Source organism: Mya arenaria, chromosome 10 (assembly GCF_026914265.1).
Source record: "Mya arenaria isolate MELC-2E11 chromosome 10, ASM2691426v1".
NCBI classification, from domain to species: domain Eukaryota; kingdom Metazoa; phylum Mollusca; class Bivalvia; order Myida; family Myidae; genus Mya; species Mya arenaria.
The window spans coordinates 22,954,180-22,971,894 of record NC_069131.1 but is presented as its reverse complement, the minus strand read 5'-3'; the positions used below and the strand labels follow the sequence as shown (position 1 = coordinate 22,971,894).

General features: G+C 34.6%; 1 protein-coding gene and 1 long non-coding RNA gene across 2 annotated transcripts in view; one reads left to right on the top strand and one right to left on the bottom strand.

The window, feature by feature from the left end:
* The window catches only part of LOC128206049 (uncharacterized), a 208,400-nt gene that overhangs the window by 168,912 nt on the left and 21,773 nt on the right, over positions 1-17,715 (top strand). The gene's annotated exons all lie outside the window — the stretch shown is intronic.
* Positions 5,077-16,229, bottom strand: LOC128206051 (uncharacterized). The gene is made up of 7 exons (XR_008256372.1): positions 16,146-16,229; positions 12,779-12,865; positions 11,893-12,036; positions 9,717-9,827; positions 9,178-9,255; positions 8,078-8,180; positions 5,077-7,186 (listed from the first exon to the last, which is right to left on the bottom strand). It is a non-coding gene; the product is annotated as an uncharacterized LOC128206051 (long non-coding RNA).

The following is a 17,715-nucleotide window of genomic DNA, read 5'->3' as shown; positions in this document are numbered from 1 at the left end:
ATATATATATAAATATATATATATATATATATATATATATCTACTTAGGGCATTAAGGAGACCGTATATTTTTTACGGCATTAAGGAGACAATTTGTATATTTTTTGTTTTATACTTTATTTTGCTTTTTTGTTAATAATTTAGTATTGAAATGATCATTTATTATGAGTACAAAATTTAGGCTTCTTAAATTAATTAACAAAAAATATACGTAATTTGCGGTCTCCTTAATAATTTGTAAGTATGTTGCAGGTTTTAAGGGGACAGGTATATATGTAGAAGGGTTTATGGAGACCAGTGTATATATAATATTATTTTTGAGGCATTAAGGGGACCATCCATATTTTATGGCATTAGGGGGACAAATTATATATATCTTACTTTTGACAGTGAAGGCTCCCGTAACCTTAAGAGACAACTTGGTAATAGTATTTTTTTATAATTGTGTATAATAAATCCACAAACAATGACCAGTCGAAACGGGAGGACTGCAAATTTCATAGGATATTCATCGGAAATCTTTTACAGACCATCATTCATTAAATGCAAGTCAGATTCAGTCACTTGGTCTATGTACCGTTTGATAAACAAACTATATAATGACTAGGGGCGGATCCAGGAGTTCTCGTTAGAAGGGGGCGTTACTTAGGGGCGTTTGCAGGAGGATTGAGGGTTACTCAATCAATAAATTATAACAATTTGTAGTCGGAAATGATGCATTATGTGTATATTTTATTATTTTCTTCTCATATATTGACACAAAAAGTAAAGTTGGACGATTTTAGAGGGAGCGCACGCCAACTGCACCCCCTTCTCAATCCGCTAGTGAATGGTGACTTATTTTTTGATATATTATGGTTAAATAGAACTTTCAGTTGAAGTATATATAAACTGTAAATGCCAAATACAAGTTCTGTGCTTGTAAAAACAATACAAGTTTCGTCTGCATACGAATGTGTCTGTTAACGCTTGAACAGTTAGCTCATGATTAAAGAACATTGTTCATTGGGTTCATTGTGACCCATGGAATTTTTTTTTTATTAAATTCCAACTTCCCCTTAAATTTTACTTGCCTAAAACTTTAACCTAAGTCAATCAGGGGCCATAACTTGTATTAAGGATATGGAGTTATGTAACCTCATTGGCTGATGGTCCTGAACAATTGTGTGAAGTATTAAGTCAATTGAATGAAGGGTATAGAACGCCTTAACCAATAGGCTACGGAGACGGTTTTAATGCATGTACTCAATTGCAGATTCAATGAGGGTTGGGGGGATCGGTCCCAGCGCGCGCGCCGTCCCCCACCCCTTTGAATCGTCCGTTTATAATATGTTCTCAGTCAATATCGGGAAAAATACAATATTAAGATAAAAATGCACTATTTCGGACTATAAATTAGGGGAGTCTAACCCCCACCCCGGTCCAACATTTTCTGTTCTGAGGGAGGGACGGATGTGGACAGATTAAGCCCATGAGTTTCACGTACCCCTTCTTAAGTCAATTTCTGGATCTGCCACTGATATCTGTAATCAGTTTGTTGTTTCATAATGTTATAGTTCCTTTAAAAAGTTTAAACCTTTTATGACATCAACATAAACAGACGCATGTTCAGTAAAAAAATACTCTGTATACAACGTTCTCGTACTCCAGAGCGATGATGCTATGCATTATATTTATCACCATCTGACTGAGTAACTGCCAAAACTTTTCCGTTTAAAGAGACTCTCTCATGTTTTGGCACCAATCATATTTTTTCTCGTAATGCATCTGAAAACACTTACATGTATATTTATTTTACTCCTTGGTACTGAAATTGCAGAAGTAATAGTAACCAGGTTGATTTTCTTTTATACTTCAATTGCATTTTTAAAAACGATTGAAGTGTTAAAAATTAATCTTGTTCAAGTTGGGAGCAAGCACATAGGGGTGCAGATAACACATAGAATAAAAACGGATCGCTTATCCACTCGCCCACAGGGACTCATACTAAGGTGTTGAATATTTTAACCTTAATGGAAGTTATTGGTTTATCACGTGAGTATGTCAATCAACTGATTGTGCAACAGCCTTTTGTTGAATCGGGTTATTAACGCATTTCCAAATATTGGACTTCAAAGACTATATGTTAGCACATATCAACATTTATTGAAGGGTTTCAGCCATCAATAGCTTAGCTTTAACACTTCGTTTGATACGCCATACTTTATTTCGTATTAACAATCTATAAAATCCAAGTAAAAGATGCATTTTTAAAACCCTTAACGCTTCGCTTATATTCACTCAAAAACTCATGTTCGAAAGATTTAAAAAAAAGTATGTCATAATCATATCCTCTTTAGCGGCTGAAGAAGCCGGTCCAAACCATTCACATTCTTTCCGAGTTTCTTAATACGAGGGTATAGCCAGAAGTTCGTGGAATTGCTTAATACAATCAACATATTTTAATATTTTTCAACGAACGTCAGCTCGCTATAAAATCTATTTCAGCGGTAAATGACATATAAAACTTCAAACTGATACATAAAATATAAAGGAAACTACAGCTTTTTCATTAACATGAGATCAGTATAGCCCGCGCAGTTCAAACGTCAGAATCTGACGTCAACGTCATAACTTATCAAAGTAAGAGCCGTTCGCCGCAATACAACGTCGATGTCTCGCTACCCACTGCGGTAAATGTCACTGAACACTCTGACTTGTAAGAATACAGGCGTGTCTGAGCTTCACTCTGTAGTGCCTGAAAGTCATTGAAGCGTTTACCTTTAGTTCACATTTAAGTTTCGGAAATAGGGCAAAATCGCATGGTGGTAGGTCTGGCGAATAAGGGGGTGGGGGGGGGGGGAGGTGGGGGAGGATCTCCGCTTCAAGCTGAATTGTCGCGGTAGTCTGTGCCTCTCCGATCTATGCGCTGATGCATTTTCCTGGTGAAGAATCCACCCATCATGCAAAGCCTGTGGTCTCTTAAATGCCATCGCCCTCTACAAGTCACGCCTCAAAACCTTAAATGGAGAACATAACTGAGGCTTATAACATTTGTCGCGTATTGCGTACTTCATCAAATATTATAATTAAAACTAACACTTATTCAATCCCATATTTTTAATCATAAACTTTTTAAAATATTGTTTTATGCAGATTTTATCAAGTCCTAAATATTGATAAAAATGAATTTTGTTATATATCACTTTACCTTCGAGTAGGAAGCACCCGTCACAGATTGGCTCTGCGGAACTGCATGGAGTAGGATAACACCGTGCACATCAAAGAAGACAATGAACATATACTTTCCTATCGAGCAGGATGGTCGTACCTTCTTCGGAGGCGGGGAACCGGTAGTCTTCCATTGACTGCTTTGCTGTTTTGTCTCAGGGTCGTAATAAAACAGTCAGGTTTCATCGCAAGTGACCATCTTCTCAAGAAAACGGTTTCCTTCCTTTTAGTACCGAGCTAAGAATCGGCGTGATTCCCGTACTCTTTTGTTCATCTCATCTTCAGTCAGCAGCCGTGGAACCCAACGCGCACTCACTCGACTCATTTTCAAACTGTCTTTCATTATCCTCCGTACCGACCCATAACTCATGTCCAACATCTTGCATATTTCATAAAGAGTGACTCGACGATCAGCGTCAACGATGTTTTTCACGGCCTCGACGTCACACTCCGTAGTTTGTGAAACCGGTCGCCCAGACCTCACGTCGTCACAAATGCTTTCCCGCCCCTCACTGAACCGCTTGTGCCACTTGTAAACGAGCATTCGCTTCTCTTGAGTTTCACTCGATGCTTCATTCATCAGTTTAAGTGTTTGCGATGGAGTTTTTCCTAGGTTCACACAGAACTGTATCACTGTCCGTTTTATCAATCTGTCTTCTGGCGTCATTTTAAACAAAATTTAACTATACCGTTCAAGCTAAAATGTTTCCTTTGAAATAAACAAACAAACGCACTGACTTAAAACTTCACTTCATCACACGTTATTAACGTCACGTCAAATGTGCATACCTTCGCGCCGTTTTATTGGTTTCAATGTGAGTGGTCAACAAAACAAGATATTGTCATGGGTTATTTTAGCAACTGCGGAGGAATACGCGACCACCTGTTTCCATAGTGATCACTACGTTGTCGTTTTAACATGCTTTACGATGAAACTCGCATTCTTAATTTCAAATTACCTGATTATTATTGTATGAAAGTTTAAAAGATATGCTGCATATTGTTTTCATTTTATCAAGCTTTTCCACGAACTTCTGGCTTTGCCCTCGTATATAAATCTCTTATAATTTTGCCAAATAAAATTCAACATGGGTAAACAATTATAAAAAAAATAACGTATTTTATGTATTGCAACATATTTATAAAAAATAGTCACTTGAATCAAATGAAAATTTTCAATGTACTTTCTTTCTCGCGAAAAAGTGGACATTTCATCTTACTCCAACAAGTGTGGAGTATGGTTGATTCTCTTCGTGACTGAAATCAACTTTTTTAAACACTTGGTGCATTTCAAATGTAGTCCATATAAACATCCCCTTCAGATACTTTGACGATTGCATTTCCATGGGAGATCACTGCGTAGGATAAACATACAAGTGTTGTTTAGCCACACTGTGGTTTCAATTATGTCAGGGGCGTAGCTACCCCTCTATTCATGTGGATTCATAAATGTGCTGGGGCGTTCAGGGCAAACTTGAAAATTTTGAAAACCATGGTGCAATCTAGTGCATTCTGGGCGTTCCGATGTGCATTATTTAGGACTGGAAAGTAACCAGTTTTAGATTCATGTAGTCAAGTTCGCATACTGCAACTTTGGTTGATTTTTTTGTCAGAATCATGTGGATTCAGCCGCGTATTCACGTATAGGCGGCTACACGCCTTTATGTTGTGCATATGAATGTATAATTTGGTTTATGATGGTAATGATGCATCTTTAATATAACACCTCCTTGCTGCTACACCAATAGAAACTTCATGGGATGTTAATAGTAAAAGAACTAGCACTGACGTTCCCATTTTTGTCTGGGTCATTTAAATAATAGAAAACAATTTACAAGATAAACAAATTTGTTTTGACTTCTTTAATGAATTACATAAAAACGTTGTACAAAGATATCATGACACTTTTAAACAATAAGTATGGTTGTCAATTAAACAGTATGCTAGCTTTAAAGATTTAGGCAAACCATTGGAATTTTACAGCGGTCTTAAAAGGTGTATTTAAAGCTGCAATCTCACCGATTGATCGTTTTGACTACCGGTAATCTTTTATTGTTTGTCTATAAATGGACAATTTTTTGCATAAATGTCTAGACCCAATTTTAAGTGATATAAGACTGCTGAAAAAAGATCAGATTGCAGTTTATCATATTTATGTTAATTTTTTGTTTATGTTTTATGGCTAAAAGCATTACGAACAATTGAATGTAAATGAAATTTTCGGCAGTTTTACCAAACATCTCTGATTGGTTCTATTGTGAATTATCTAATATGACTGAATTAAAGGAATGATAACCAAATCAGCAGATTTTGAGACAATTTTGTGTCTTAACTGACAATCTGTAAGAGTGCAGCTTTAAGTGTTGATCTAAAGCTTCATATACACATTGTTATATTGTCAATAACTGTTTAAAAGGTCTCATGTACAAAATAAGATAATAATATTCATACAATATCTAAAATTGATTATAATAAATAAAGTACCATTATACCTATTTTCTAATAGTGGCGTTTCTCATCTGACAATACCATTCAAAGCCATCATTTCAACTATGAATTTATTTTTAACTTTCAAACTTTTTTATAGCATATGCAACAAAATATACCAAAAATACAAGCCATGAACAATATGATTGTTCAACTTGCATTATCTTTGACCTTTTGATATGACCATTTTCCAGTTTTGTCTATTTGTAAGTTATGCCCTGAGGAATAAAGTATGACTGTATGAATCATAAAAAAGCAATAAAAACACTAAAAATATGCCCCAACCCCTGTAATTTCTAATACAGTAGTAAAATCAAGAAATCAAACATTTAGAGCCGCACTCCCACAGATATACCGTTTTCACAACTTTTTTTTGTTTTGAAATGAGCAATTTTTTGTGTAATTATCTGCAAACCAATGATAAAAGATTTCTGACAAAAGATCAGATCACTGATTTCATATTTCCGTTCGAAAATTAATGTTACTAACGGTTTAAGAAAAGTGCATAAAAAATATCAATGTTTTAACTTAAATAGAAAAATCTGCCATTTAATTTTTCGCAAAAATTGGATGGTTCCAATCCAAGACATAAAATGAGAAAAGTTGTCAAAACGTCCAAAATGTGAGAGTGCAGCTTTAACGTTTGAAAGTAACTCTGTTTGCCTCGTGCCCCTAAACAGGGTTTAATTATATTATATGCCCAGTGGGTTTGTCCCTGTATATTTGATTGTATGATTGCAGTAATGGATACTGGTCTAATTATCTTCTGACAATTTTTCACCAATTTTAAAGAAACAGAAAACACATATTAAGCTCATATAACGCTGTACAATTTAAACTCATTCATTAGGTTGAGAAAAATTCCCTAAAAATATTAATTGTGGAAACATATCATATTTAAATACATACAGGAAATGGCGACACCATTTACCCTTTAGTATGAAAAATGCAGTTTCCTGATATTTGAATAGCGGTTCTTTATTTAAGCATCTCAATTCATTCAACATACACATAGTATGTATCAAGTGTCAAAGGAAACCAAATCATTGTAACAATTGTTTTCAAAGCAAATAGATTCACACTCTTGACAAACTTCTTTTCCTAGTTTCAACTTTTAAGACTTTTTGATGAGCCTGCACATCCCCCTCTTATGCAGTGGCTTCAAGCAATAAAGCTACCAGCTCAAGTTGCACAACTGGTGAACAAGACTGCTGATAGTCGACAAACTGCACACTTGATGCCATGATAAATCATGTCCATCGACTTCCAGAATGAAGAAATGACGCAGCACAGAATTGATTTCAATTGGACCTCTCTGTACTTTCATCCCCTTGTTGTAGTCAAAGACTATATCTAAGTGTGCAGTGCGGGATCTTGAGAAGCTTTCTGCTCCTCTGATGAAGTAAGTTTGGCAGAGTGTGAAACTCCTGTCTACTCATATGCCTGGACACCTGTGATCTATGTCTTCTTGTGTGTTCCCAACCATCACCTGAAATTTTTTTAGAGGAAGTTAGTGCTTGATTACAAGTCAATGTGACAAAACAAGGTCTTTCATTTATGCCACCAAGAACTAGTATTCCAAGTTTCATAACTCGTATGTTAACTCAAAGCAATTGAGCAGAAACTGTTTGGTAATTAATTTTAAGTCACTGCTTCCACTTATACTATCAGTAATATTGAACGTGAACTGACTGACCAAAATGCTATTCTAAATAATTTTTATGTGCAGAAACCTTAATCCTATTGACACAAAAGAAATCCAATTGTATGTCTTCACAAAACATTCTACAACAATATTTGTCAATTTAACTCAAAGATTGGTTATTGTTTTTTTGTCAGACAAACACAGAGATGGGCCTATATCGCTCACCTGATTTGAGAAAGGATTCTAACTTAGTTATTGTTTGGACACTAACTGGACACTTTTGGTCTGACTTTATAATGCAGCTGGTGAAAATATTAAAAGTCCCTTAATAATGGGCTTACAAAAACATGAAAAAAATGTATTTGTTTAAAAATTACAAAGGGCCATAACTCTTACAATATTTAAGTTTGTATTGAGCAGAATAAAAGGCTTTGCCTAAAGTACAACCTTAAAACTATATTTACAAGTAAAACAAAAAAATCTACAAATATGTTATTAGTATCTGGTTTTTGAGAGTGAATGATCAGAAGAAAACATCACACATTCACAATCATATTAAATAATAATTTAGTTTTTTTTTTAAATTATATTATATTTCAAAAACTGCAAAAGACAAGACACTTATGTTTCAATTTCTTGATTTAATACAATGATGATTATCAATTCTTATGAAGGGAGATGGGTCTTACACTTTAACCAATGCAACTTGCATGTTCTTAGTTGCTCAGTTATTACCTTTCTTAAAATTCTCCTCTTGATCTGAGCCACGTCAAAATGATGGGAGATGCTTTTGTTTTTCCATCAGAATGTATAGCACCTCTGTGTTTCTGTTTGTCTCCTGAAATAGTAAAAGTTTATTAATAATAATAACAAAAATAATAATCAGGGACTTTTATTGAAATATTTTTCACCGATTGTGCCTTGCACATTGGGGAACAAAGTTGACTTCTGAGGAGAAGATTTTTCCATATAGACATATAGCAAAAAATAGCTCCGCACCCTGGAGCAATGTTTTTTATGAAATATCCAGTGAAGAAAATTCATACAGGGTATTGAAACATATTTTGCTTCAAATGAAGACTTTTAACAAAGATAACTTAACTAGCTCTTCATCATATTAAATAAAAATTAACACAGTCTATGCCGCACACGGAGCCCCGCATTTGATCTTTTACCAAAGTTTGATTGAGAGTTTAGTTTCACATCGACAAGTCTTTACAGGTCTATTAAAGCTGCACTCTCACAGATTGAACATTTTGAAAAAGGTTATATTTTTTATCTTGGAATGAACCAATGTATGCGAAAATGATGACAAAAAAATGTCTTTGAATTCCCGTCAAACATGTCCGAACCAAATTCAAAGTATGGATAATCACTGTCATTCACAATGAAATTCAGCACTTCTTGCCCAGTATATATACCCTTACTTTAAGCAGAAGGCAAATTAAAACAAACACATTTGTCCGAAATTTAATCAAACTTTAAATGGTAGTAGGATTGTCATTTGTTCACGTAATTTTCAAGAATCAGGAAGTGGGGAACATTATAAAGCCATTTAACGATACAAACAAGACGATTTTCTATTGAATGTACAATAGTAGTACCGGGGTAATATGCAAATAGTTATTATCTCAAGAAAAGGACATCAAGACCAGTTCATTTACCAGTAGCATCTGACAGTCAATAATGGTTCTGAGTTTAAAGAGCATAATTTCCATTTTATTGTTTGTTTAATCATTATATATTTAACACCAGTTGTGAAGAAGGAGTTATCATTATATAAGATTATATTATCTGGCAGTGGTTGAAAATGTAAAGTGAGACCAGTTTTTTACCTGTTATTGAACAAACTGTTATGTTGGCAGGACTGTCCTCCTCAGCAATGCAAAGAACAGCAATGACTGGCTGGCACTCTGTAAAATGGCGATTAAAACATTTTGTCCAATTAAAACTGTCCCTTTCTAAACAATCCATCAGCAATATATATAAATGAGCTGCGCCATGTGGAAATGTATCTTGGGAAGTTTCCATTCCATGTAATAATGTCATAAAGATGAGCAGAAGAGATTACTTACTATGCGGTAAAAGTTCTTACTTTAACAGTAAAGATATCTTTTTTTGAGAAAATTTATCAAAGTGAGCTCTTTTATGTCATGTTTCTAAGTCTTGTACACATCTATGTTACATATATAAATAATAAACAGGAATAAAATGAGGAGTTGTGTACACACTTATTCCTCCTTATGTACTGTGTAACTCAAGAAAAACAAAGAAAGACTTAAGATATGTTATTCAAAAATATGACGAAAGGAAAGCTTAAACGCAGAAGTCTGGCCGGGTATATGAGCCTGGAAATAAATACGCAAAAGCTCACCATGCTGCTAAGGAGTCTTATATAATTCCCGGCCCCAGTTCAGCTGGAGATGTTGATTCCACACGGCTGGAAAACCGGCCCAGTGCACCCAAGCTTCACCATCGGTAGTATCTGCAAGAGGAGGGTGTAAATCTGGGAAAACGCATTTATAATCAATTTGCGGAAGTTCTTATCCGTCATAAGTAGTGAACATGTATGTGGCTTATAGAACATCTGAAATTAAGTAATGAAGGAGACAAAGTTCGGTCTGGGATCTAAACCTGGATTTTGATGCTGAAATTGTAAGGGCCGAACTCAGAACATCCACTCTCACTCACACTCCAACCAAATTCCCGTAAGGGACAATCAAATGATCTAACACTCCACTTCATCAAGTGAGCAATACAGTATATATAATTATACACGTATGTTTACATGATCATATCGGATTATCTGTTTGACTATGGTGATGTTTACATTATACATTGTAAACATATGTTTATTTGAGATTTGAGTACCTTATTGTTAGTTATGGCAACAAACAAATGATAATAAGTGTTATTCTGAAACTGAAATTTACATTTTAAAACAATTGGTTAATAAAAATAAACGTTTTGGGTTGTAAATAACTGTTGCAAAATATGTTTAAATGCATGTTTTTTGTTGTCGTTGTTGTTGCTGTTTTAAATATGTAGCCGTTTTCCATTGTATCACGTAATTTAAATATGTATACATATATAATCTTGCTTTTGTATTCTACATAAAGCGGTCTTGGGCGTTTGAAAATAATATATGGAAGTTGAAAAAATGGAAGTTGAAAAAATAGCAGATGGATAGAATTAGCGAATGAATCTACTTCTTATGGGGAAATAACACCTCGGAGTGAAAAACAACTCAAGAAATGTAGGGGAAAATGGATGAAGATGACGATAATAATAATAATAATAATAATGATGATGATGTTGATGATGATATGGTGGTGTTGGTGTTGGTGGCGCTGGTGGTGGTGCTGCTGCTGCTGCTGATGAAAATGATAATAATAATAATAATAATAATAATAATAATAATAATAGTAATAATAATCCAGCTGAATGTAGGCTGGAAAATACATATCAATTCCCTTACCATGCTATGAAATGGCCTAGCGGCGTCAAGTTAGCGGCCTGGCGGCCTAGACGCCTCATGTGACTAGCGGCCTAAAATTGTTTCCTATTCCAAAGCATTTTATATGCGTTCTTTTCTAAAACAATGATAAATTAAATGTCCTTTTCATAAATCAACATCCTTTAGCAAATATCAGCATTTCCCCCTTTTCCTTGGCTGCTGGATTGAGTTTTGGGGATTTTTAGGCCGCTAGGCCACCAGGCCGCCAAGTTCACGCCGCAAGACCGCTCAAGCGTGATGTATTTTGCATAGGAAAACAATTATTTTAGCATTGTTTTAGAAGAAAACTCATATAAAAATGCTCTGAAGTAGAAAACAATTTAAGGCTGCTAATGTACGATTAAAAACATTGATTTATCATATTTCCCATTTAAACCATTGAACCTTGAAATAGATAACAAATTTAGGCCGCTAGTCCCTAACCTCACGCCACTAGGCTGCTAACTTCATGCCGCTAGGATGCTAACTTCACCTACTTTTAGCTGCCTGTCTTTGCAGCCATTGATGAATTGCAAACATCAACATTGCTGGGGGTTCAAGATCATTGCGAAACAAAACAAATATATGATAGGCGCATCTTTTTGAATTTGTTTTGTTTATAGATGGTCACGTTATTGAATGAACATGTACTTCAATGGATTATCCCGGTCTCTTAAATATTGTCTGGGAACGAGCATGTCCCTTATTTGTTCCAAATATTTGATATATTTCATCTTTTCTACTTGCCATGTACTTTTTTCACATACACTCATTCAATTCCTATTCACAACCAATCCTCGAGGGCGGTTCAAATGGCCTAGCCGAGCACTCACAAATGTCCCACTCACGCAAAACACTTGAGTCTCACTCACACCTGTGAATACGGATATACCTTTCACTCGAAAATATCTCGACCGTTATGTGATTACAGAGGATTAACTCATTGAGTGTGAGTGAGAGTGATTGTTCTGAATTCGGCCTTATGTTTTATTCAAATGAAGTATAAACTTACAGTGAGTACAGAGATATCTTGAAGTCCTGATTTATCGCTTACCTGAAGTTCATAGGGCTACAATTGAGAGCTTTTCTGTAAATTGCAGGAACTGTCCCCATGAGCCTATTGTCTGTTAGGGGAATGGTGGCTTAGGTGTTTGGTGGTACCACTCTGCATTTCTTATCCACACAAAACACAGTGTATCTGAAAATGACAGAGAATGGCCATGCACTTCTGAAAGCTATGCTAGAAATAAGCCGTTATGAGTGTATCAGATGACATTTCCACACAGAAATTGTGAGGCCTCCAATACAGCAGTACTGACATCAATGACGAAAACATATATATATCTGTCATGGAGCTATGCTGGTTCTGTGGCGTCAAAACCACTGCAACTGGGCAATTCACTAGAAACATCTTTTCAGAAAAAAGAAACAACCAATACTGGGTAGCCTTTGTCACCCAGTGAACACCCAGAGCATCTAGTTACTTTGAGCATCTATTTACTTAGAAGTAGCCACATTAAGATCTCAAATTAACAAAAAAGTGTATCCGTAAGCTTTCAAATACTGAACGAAGTGCAACTTTCAGGGGGGCTGCGAGCAAATATTGTCAAGGGCAGAAATCTCGCAGAAGTTTGAAAAAGATTATACAAAGCTCTAGCTTGATGATTTTGGCCCAATTTCAAATTGTTACTCAGTAACAAGGCAGTGTAAATTTAATCTAACATCAATATAGTTACACAGGAAAATAAGAAATAGCTTTAAACTCTCTAACACTCATGGCAGAGTGTCTGATGACGGTCCAGTATGCCAACCAGGACGGAGAATATGTGAAGCATGCACATACACACCTTTACAGCCCAACATTTGGTTATGGTTTCACAGTTATTCATTTACACAAACTCACAATCAATCAATCAATCAATCAATCAATGCACACCCACCTGGACAGGTACGACATCCTTTGGAAGAGATGAATCTTGCAGTCTGGTAGACGGTTGCTGACTTAACTTTATTGTCCCAGGCAGCAACTGCAATTAGATAAACATGTTGATGTTCGCACTAAAACAAAGCTTAGTATTGAGTAAAATTAAACATGCAGCCTGTTGGCTGGGGTAACATATCTAAATCCCCAAATGGATGATCGGATCCCAGCCAACAGATCAGCGAAACACAAATTGTATTGCGTGTCCGGGGGGGGGGGGGGTTATCTTTTTATGATTCAAATGGTAAAAAAACCTGGACTGGGAAGTCATGGGTTTAAATACTAAATTTGAGGCTAAGTTGCCAACAACTGGCACTGTCATCTTAAGAGTTTTACTTGGCTTAAAATTAAGAGTTTCCTTTAGATAATCTTTGTTTCTTTGATCTAATATATGCTTATATATCACAACTTGTCTGGTTTGCATAGGTGTTTAAGCCTAATTCTTATGATTAGCAAAACCATAGAACAAAAAAGGTGCTAAAATGTAGTGACAACAGTCAAAAATAAGAATTAAGTGTTTGCTTAAGAAGTTACTGAAGTTATGCAAGTTGCAAATATGATGACAAAAATACAAAATATAATATATAATGTTTATAATGTCAAGAAATGATATTATAAGTTATCTGAGTCAATTAAATAAACAATCATTTCTATACTAAATATGATAGGTCTATTTTAAAATATAAATGTTTTATTTTTATTGTACTATAGAAATTATTATTCAACATTTTGCAACACAATATAATGCAAAAAGAATGATCATAATAGATTATCTAATCCAACCACTATGCCATTGCATGCTCTTTACTGAACGAAAGATAAATGAATACTCACAATTTTGAACAGTATTTCTTTTTGTGTGGATAGACTAAATACTGTTCGAATTTAGCAAATCAAAACTAACATTTTGGGTTTATTCAGTGCAGACCCTAAAATATCAATTTTGATTTATAAGTATGTAGGTTTGTTCAAAAGCTCAGTACAGTTTACTTTACTTGTTAAGTTATCCAATTTCTGTAAATAAATGTTACTAAACTTGACTATAAAATACTGTAGGGGGGCGTGTCGTAAAGTTAAGAAAAAATCCAAATAATGCAACAGTCAGTTGCAGCATAGGCCCCCATATAGGTCCTGCTAATAGCGGGGACTTTGACTTTCGGTCCAGCCAATCCCAGGTAAAATTCCCGCTCTGCACAGACAAACAGCTGGTAAAAGCCTTGTCAAATGAATTATGGTCATTTCGTAACCGCTCATTGTTGGTCATTTCGTAACCGTTAAGAAATCGAATGGTCATATCTTAACCGTTGACTCCTATAATCATGAGGAATTAATTTAATACCATTTGAATTTACAAAATAAGTTTACTGTAAGTATAAAACATAAAAATAACAACATAAACAAAGTTAAATCTAGTAGTTGTATTCCTTCTTTATTCCTAATAGTTTAGTGCGATTTGCCAATAAACTCTGAAACTATGACAAATAGAAACATTCACACTAGCTTTTTTTTTATGTTGCAAAGGAAATATTTTAAGTAGGCTGAATTATAATTAAATGCAAAATTTCCGGGATAGTGAGGATTCCGGTTTAGTGGGGATTCGATGTACAGAGTAAGTTTACTCAATATATTAACTGAGTTAACCTTTAAAGGCTTTTGTCCTCTAGGGACAGTTCAATTCACCGACGTTTAGACGGAGGTTGAGACATGATTAAAGCTATTGCAAAAGTGATAAGCATAATTAAACATTTATGCGTTTTTATAACCATCTTTTTCCAAGTCTTGAAATAAAACAACTCTCGTAATTTAATGCTTGTTTAGTATGTTTGATAGTTTAATTAAAGCACCGCTCTAATTTGATTCAATCATAGAAGTCTTTAGATAAAACAACCCTTCAAAATGATCACTAAAAAACCGTTTCTAGTTCTTAATTTTCTGCAACAAACAAATAAATGTTTTAATCAATTTTCTTTTCACAAGTTTGATTATCGTTTGATTATCGCGCGACAGTCAATCCACAGCGCAATCATCATTATCGATTATCGTGTTAACACAACATCACAGGTGTAATATTTAACGACGTACCGGCTGTCAAAACAAAGTGATACGTGATTCGCGAATTCCTAATACACAGAATTATTTTGACATGTTTGAACAAAACGTCCGGTTTTGTGAGGTAAAATTACCTTGACAACTAACAAATTTTCTCGATTTTTTGTCCGGTATCCGGAATTCCGGGGTTCCGGTTTTGTAGGGATTTTTTTACATTGAAAATAGAAGGGGAAAACCGGGACTCTGATAAAATTCCAGTATCCCGAGGATTCCGGTTTTGTGGAGATCCGGCTTAGTGAGTTTCCACTGTACCATAACTAATAATTTTAGGCTGTTTTTGTCGGTTTCAGATATAAAGTATGCAGAATATGGATCAATTTAGAAAAGAACAGAACAATATTTTGTTCGTTTTAAACAATTCAAACAAATATTGTCAATGAAATAGGTCAAGAAGGATCATTTATGTAAACGTAATTTTACTCAAAAATACATCGCAATCAGTCTTAAATTATTGTTTATAAGTAAGCAAAATGTAAGAAAATAATTAACATATTTTGGTAGTATAACAAATCATTTGTAATTTAGCATTGGCTTGTTACTAGTGAGAATTTGAGTAATGTCTCCCAATTGGTGTCTTGGTTACTGTGCCATATACATCCAGGTTCGAACAATAAACTTAACGAGGTGCTAAGTGTACTATTTATCACCTTGTTAAATGGTGGTTACCATATGAGCAATTGATTTCTTGACGGTTACGAATTGACTAACAAAATGGTTACAAAATAACCAAGATTCAGCTGTTACGAAATGGTAAGGTTACGAAATGACCAGATCCCCGTCAAATGCCCCTGGGGACATCCTAGGTTAGGCCCTTTTCCTGTTTTCAGCGCAAAAACAATAACACCGCATTCACTCAGCACTGCCGGTCCACCTGGAACGTAAAAACATGGCCCATTTCCCCTGCTATCCCTGGTATAAACAAGACCTGCCTGGGGGCCATGGTTACAATTGACTGGTGCATAACTGTGGCAGAATAAGGGAAATATTTTATTGTTGCATTTATTATCAAATATGAGAATTTAAGACACATGCAAAAAGCCACAATACGAATTGGTGATAGTGTTCGTTCTGTTCTGCTATTCAAAGGTGATGAGAATGACTAATGACATGACATTGACAAACAAAATGTAATTGTAAGGCATTTGTATCATTTCGTCTTTTATTTATTAAAATCTGAGATGTTAAGGGAGCAAATCCCTTTTTAGATTGGAACATACCAAATAACAATAAGCGACGATGTAGTGGTAAACCAAGTTTGCTAGAAATCAATCGGGTTTCTCCAAAATACAAGCAAAAATTACACCGGATGTTGATACTAGTGATTTAGTTTCGGATGAACAAAATCCGGATAAATCATTTGCTTTTTATCCAAAGGGTGGACGATTTATACTACTGTACAAAAGTCATAAAAATAAACGAAAAAAACGTTGAATATGTATTTTAAACACTTACCAAGTTACCATTCTCTTTCCGTAAGAGATGAACGCCATACTGCATAATTGCACGGAGATGGTACCACGGAGATACCCGAAAATTTCCGTTATATTCCGGAAAGTTAAATTTCTGTATACTTGAAAATTTGGATGCTGATGGTACACGAAATATCGAATTTCCTTATTTCTGTTTTTTATGGAATGAAACTTCGGGATAATATACAATAGGCTTTAAATAAAGTAAAACAAATAAAAAATGCTTAGTATATAGCTATTTTTGACCAAAATTATGATTTTTTCCCTGGTCGCCTTAATAGCTATTTTTATGGATACACAAATATACACACACAAAAGTTTAAGAATATTTTTTTTAATATTAAAAGATAATAAGATTTAAAACAATGAAAATATCTCGTAAATAAACATTCAAGCTTATCAACTTACTGTCAATGGACATTTTTATTGACATTTGATACATCAAATCTGGACTGAAAATATTAAGGAGACCAATTTTTGTCGCCTTAATCCAGCGGTCCCCATAATGCCTAGATTAATATATGGTCACCTTAATATCTGTAGTAGATATATATATATATATATATATATATATATATATATATATATATATATATATATATATCTACTTAGGGCATTAAGGAGACCGTATGTATTTTACGGCATTAAGGAGACAATTTGTATATTTTTTGTTTTATACTTTATTTTGCTTTTTTGTTGATAATTTAGTATTAAAATGATCATTTATTATGTGTACCAGATTTAGGCTTCTTAAATTAATTAACAAAAAATATACGTAATTTGCGGTCTCCTTAATAATTTGTAAGTATGTTGCAGGTTTTAAGGGGACAGGTATATATGTCGAAGGGTTTATGGAGACCAGTGTATATATTATATTATTTTTGAGGCATTAAGGGGACCATCCATATTTTATGGCATTAGGGGGACAAATTATATATATCTTACTTTTGACAGTGAAGGCTCCCGTAACCTTAAGAGACAACTTTGTAATAGTATTTTTATATAATTGTGTGTAATAAATCCACAAACAATGACCGGTCGAAACGGGAGGACTGCAAATTTCATAGGATATTCATCGGAAATCTTTTACAGACCATCTCATTCATTAAATGAAATTCAGCTTCAGTCACTTGGTATGTGTACCGTTTGATAAACAAAAAATATAATGGCCAGGGGCGGATCCAGGAATTGTCGTTAGAAGGGGGCGTTACTAAGGGGCGTTTGCAGGAGGATTGAGGGTTACTCAATCAAGAAATTTTTAACAATTTGTAGTCGGAAATGATGCATTATGTGCGTATTTATTTTCTTCTCATATATT